This window comes from Pteropus alecto, unplaced genomic scaffold, assembly GCF_000325575.1.
Source record: "Pteropus alecto unplaced genomic scaffold, ASM32557v1 scaffold155, whole genome shotgun sequence".
NCBI classification, from domain to species: Eukaryota; Metazoa; Chordata; class Mammalia; order Chiroptera; family Pteropodidae; genus Pteropus; species Pteropus alecto.
In genome coordinates, this window is record NW_006438113.1 from 17,243,812 (window position 1) to 17,249,595 (window position 5,784).

A 5,784-nucleotide genomic window follows, 5' to 3' on the forward strand; every position below is an offset into this window, starting at 1 on the left:
CTTTATTGGTAAAAATTAATAATTTTGTCCCATTTTTGAGCAGTTGTTATGTATCAGGAACTGACTTAACTATGGAAGTAAAGTACTTTTTTTTTTTTTTTTTTACACCTACAGCACCTCGTCTTCCTAGGGGGTCTCTCATTCAAGTACTAACCAGGCCGACCCTGCCTAGTTTCCGAGATCAGATGGGTTGGAGCGTGTTCAGGGTAGCATAGCCATAGACTATAATTTTTGAATATTTGACTGAATTATATATGTCTGAAACTTATTTCCACTCTACTATAGAATATAAATTTATGCAATTAAAAATTGAAGTTCATCAAAATTTTCTTTTATTGGTTAAAATATTCCAAAAACAAGTATAGAATTTTAAAATTATAATATGTGCATCATTGTGTTTAATTTCTAACATTCTTCTCTTGCTTTTATGGAGATAAATGTCAATGCCTTCTTGGTTTCAAGCATTTTTTTCTTAAACTGCAACTTGTAAAAGCTTCAAAACCTGAGGGTTTTGGTTCTCCATTAGTCGAAAAATTTGTTTAAATATTTCCAAAGATTGAGAATAAAATATTTAAACATTTAAACAAATATTAAGAACCCATTTGCAAAAAGTTCAGTGTAATTGCACATAATTTATTTGATTTACAAAAGTATTTCAAAGGCTCATACTTTTCTAAAATACAATTAATAACAGGCAGCAGTGAAAAAAAGTGTTTACTGTCATACTGAAGCATTTTTTTTCTATTCAATATCAACTTTGTCACAAATATTTTGTAGTCCAGTTACTCTATATATTCATAAAAAGTTATGTATTTTGACAACTTAAATTTCTACTTGGATTGGTAGAATTTTGTGACAATTATAATCAATTTTAAATTATGCATGCACTTCAATCAAATCCAAACACAAGTCTATGTCCTAAGTTTTTTAATTTCCTAAAACATTGTTTTTAACTCAACATAAGGCTCCATCAAAATTTGAATTTGCATTATTATCACATTGGCAAATAATTTTATTTTTAATGTTGGACATTTTATCTGAATTTACAATAGTATTGATGATAATATAAAATGTTTCAAGTTTGATAGAAAGCATTTGCAAAAAAAATGATATTTTAAATTGGATTTTTAAAAAGAGAATATTTATTAGAAATAAATAATTAGGTAGGGTGATGCAGGTAAAGCGAAACTGTTCATCTTAAATCCTTTTCAATGTATCTCGCTATTCTGTGCTCCAACAGGGTACTGTAACCTATCCTCTGGATTCCGAGTTCTTATGAAGGTGTTTTCATGTCTGGTTGGTTGCTAAATTACTGTTTCTCTGGGAAAGTGAGGAATGGAACCTCCCATTTTGCCATCCTGCTGACATTGCCCTACTCTGTCCATTCTCAGCTTCAGCAGAACTAACAGCAACTGCATTAAACTTTTTTATCCCTGACACATTGTTGGCAACTTTATAAATTCAGCATCTCTATCTCTGACATCATCACATTACACCACAAAAATTTATTGGGCTGCCTAAAATACGAACCATGATATTCTTAGTGTAAAGCCTAGAATTAAGGCTTAATATTTGCTTCTTCAACATCTGGTGAAACCTAGAGGGCCCTGATAGTCTAACAACAAGCTCCCTACTCCACTTTTATTATAAGTCCCTCTAGCAAAACAGCACAGATCCCATTTTTCCCCGAATAACAGTTTTAGTTCCCAGTCAACCAGAAGAATTATACATACTATTCAATCACATACTTTTGCATGAACTAGTGGACACCTCACACTCTTGATATGGCAAAGCTTTCCTCCCAGAGCTCTGGTTGTTCACTCTGTTCCTGTTTGCAATCCTGTCTGGCCCCAGATGCTATGTGGTATCTTTGTCTTCTGGATAAGTATATGTTGCTATTAAACTTCTACCAATCCCATCTGTCCAATATCAAGTATTATATGTTTAATCACTGCCATAATCCTAGGGTGGGAATTCCTTCCTCTCCAGCGGGGTGGACAAGAGGTAATTAAAACAATACTGCTTACTTAAATTTTAAATAATGCCTTAGGGTATTAGTTTCTCATCAGTACAAGAGGATAGTAATAATTCTAATATTAATATGGTTAAATTTATGTTTATAATTGTATGCAACATAGATTGAACACTGCATAAGTATTATCTTTCATTTTTAAAAATTATGTTGTAATGCCTAATATGTATGGTTATTTGGTTGATTCAAATAAATTGTCATATTAAATGGCAATAAAATTTAACTCCTTATTAAAAAAGGTATCACACTTGAGTGTTCCTCAGCTCATGATAACTCAAAATTTGTCCCTCATTACTGTCTATGGCTTCATTTCCAGTCTTCCTGGCTCTGTTGAGGCAAGTCCTAAGTAGGCTGCAGTTTGTATTAATGATAATGAGAGGATGACTGTGAAGAAAAGCTGTCTAATGCCATATAGCCATAGTCTGTGGAGCGTGTAAAATGAGATTAAGAAATTGCTATCTGAGGTGTTACCATCACTATCATGGAAAGTACCTTTTTTTCTTGTATGTGGAGCATGGATATAAATGAAAACAGGTACTTAAGAGCTATGATAACTTGACTCACAGGCATGGGACAATAATGAGAAAGGGCTAATACAACAGTAGATATAGTTGGAGCAGGATCCTATAGGTCCCCTGTGTGCAGGTCCAGGGATTGTAGAGAAATTTCGAAGGTAGCTGGAGCAGTGGATAGAATGGAGGGCACTCAGAACATTTGAGAATTTGAAAAAAAATATGAAGTACTTTCACATTTTCAAAATCAACACAATCATCAAGGTATATATAAACTAAACATCAATCTTAGCTATAACCACACATTCATTTATTCAATTTTTACTTATTGCAATATAGATAATCTCCCCCTTGTGATTAAATGAATAAAAATTAAAAAGTAAAGTGATGCAAAACAATAAAGTTTTGCTAGTTTTTGGAAATATCCTAGTAGACCTTAATAAAGTTCATTGCTAATAAGAAAGCTATCTCTGAAACTGTTTTTCAGAAAAGAGCCTCCAGGATCAAGCTAGGTCAGAATTTGGGTAGAACTACTGCCAGTAAACACAGCTGCTACTGAAATATTTTTTAGAAAAAGAAAGATCACCCTCTGAGTCATCTCAAATTAAGTCTTTGTCACAGCCCTCTGTGTGTGTTTTAAAGGGAGGCCTATAATAAAAGGTCCAATCATTAACAGCATTGGACTTACTATCAGGATAACAACACAACCATTCAAGCACTCAAGGCCCAGAGTTAATACTACCTTTCTGTGGTTAGGAAAATAATAAGTTCCAAAGCATCCACCACAGACAGTTCAATTGCCCCATCGAGGGTTACTATCTACTATCAGTTCTCTTCCCTGCTCTCTGGTGATAATGCACATAGCATTTGTTCTATTTTATTTCTCTGCCTTAGCATTTCTGGGTAACGATGTTATGGAAATATCACCAATGAGTTAATTGAGTGCAGACATTTCAGAAGGAATGGGTCGACACTCCAAATGAAACTATAAATGTAGGAGTGAGCCTCTACCTTGAGAACATAAAATTGAATGAGGTAGGACTGTTTTTACGGTAGAAATGGATGCAAAAAAAAATGTAAGTTATTGGAAAATCTGGAAAGAGACTAATTAAAATAGTGAGAAGATTTCTCTTTACCCTTAGATTGGTCATATAGATCTAGGAAGGCCCATTGTAAACAAACATCCTTGACCTTGTAGTCTTAAAAAAAAAAAGGGAATTGCAACATATAAATTTTACAAGATGACCAAAACACAGTTCTGATGATTTACTGAGAAAGGTGAAGTATACAGATATGTTCCCATTTTATTTCAGAGAAATTTTGGTCTAAGCCTGTATAAACTTACTTTCTATCAAAATGAAATAAATTTATTGTAACTTAAAAGATAATATTCTCATGTTTTAAACTTGGCTTAAGCAATACCTGGGGCATTAGCACCAAGAGAGTGAGACTTTTAGTTTTAACTTTTTGTTAACTAAACGAGGTCCCAGTTTTCATCATTTTATTGTTGTTGTTATTTTTAACTGGGAGGTTTAACATCAGAGATATTTGGTGCAAAAAAATAATAAAGCAACAACAATAATAATAAATTACAAATATATTTTGTCCTAAACTATTATCCTGTATCTATTGGTAGCAACTACTTCAAATTTGAGGCAGATGGAGGAAAAATAGAGCAGACAGAAAATGCTGAATGCCAACAGGTTTTTCACAAAATGTCATTTTATTTCCGAAATTATTATTGTCCTACACGTTGAGACCTAAGACTCATTTAAGTATTTTACCAAAGCTCACACAACTAATAGACGCAGAAGCTGTTATTTCCTCTAAACCTTCCTCCCTACCTAACAATTCTGTGATGTGATCCTAATTGGAAGAAAAGTATATTCTCTTCAATGAGCAGTTGATAAAGAGAACCACGTTAGCCTTGAGTAAAATGGTAGAGAAACCATATACAACTGTGGTAGGAAAATTTATTGACATCACTGCTTCTCCTTTACTCCTACTAATTAAGTTAATAAGGTTCCTAGACCATATGTTTCATAGTCCCTAGGTAAATTGTAAAGCTACCACAGATAACTGAAGACTACCTCTCTTCCTGTCATTATGAATATCCGAGCTGAAGGAATGATGCTTGGTGTTATACAAGGGAAGGAGAGTAAGATGAGGGCCTTTGAAAAGATATAGACAGGAATAGAGAAAGGGAGAGAATTTTCTCCAAGTCTCAAAAGGGATTCTTCGAGATGTGGGACCTATGACTTAGTCTTTTAAAACATTCAAGAATGTAGTTAGAAGCATAGAGTAATTTGAAAATATTCTCATTCTTTGGATACTTTGAAAGCCACAGAACCACCTGAACTTCAAAAAAAATCATATGGACTTGACTCATGAGCATTTCAATAGTAACCTATATGAAACAATGTGAAACAATGAGATGCTTTCATAAATGAAATGAAATGCTTTGAAAAGACTCAAAAATATGAATAAAGAGTCAACTCCAATAATGATTGAGATTTAGTTTTCTGCCAGCCCAACGTAATAATAATCAATATTCAATTTGATTTTACTGAAAAACTTTCATAAATAATCATTCTTTCATACCCTCTTTTGTGAAATGAGAATGATATTGCTTTACTTGGGTTGAAAACAAATGATCTATAACCCAGGCTGTATAATTAAAACAAACAAACAAACAAACAATCAAACACTGAACTTTAAATGAAGAGAGAAAATGTTTTGTACTGGCTCTCTTAACATTATGAGAGACAGTCAATCTGTTATATAATCTTTTCCACCATACATTCTCATCTGTAACATGAGTTTTTAACTAGGATATCAATACAGTCATTTTCTAATATAATATGTAATGAATAGAATACTATATAATTTATCAACTAAACAGATATTTTTGAGAGTAAAAGAGAGTGCTAAAAAAATTATGTACTTTAAAATATTTATTAGCTGAAAAAATGCTTTAATTTTATTCTTAGGTCTATAAATACTTTATTTCAAAATTCTTTTATCTCTGTATATTACAGCAAATATCTTTGAACTATTAAATATCTGAATATTAAAAATAACATTCACACACAATAATTGATTTTTAGGCCATATCATTCTAAAATTTATGCCACTAGTTTTATTTTATTTTATAAAGAATATATTTTTTTAATATGAATTTATTTTAAGTTTTTCATATAATTGCCAGCAATTTTCTTCAAACTTGTATTTTAAGGGCTA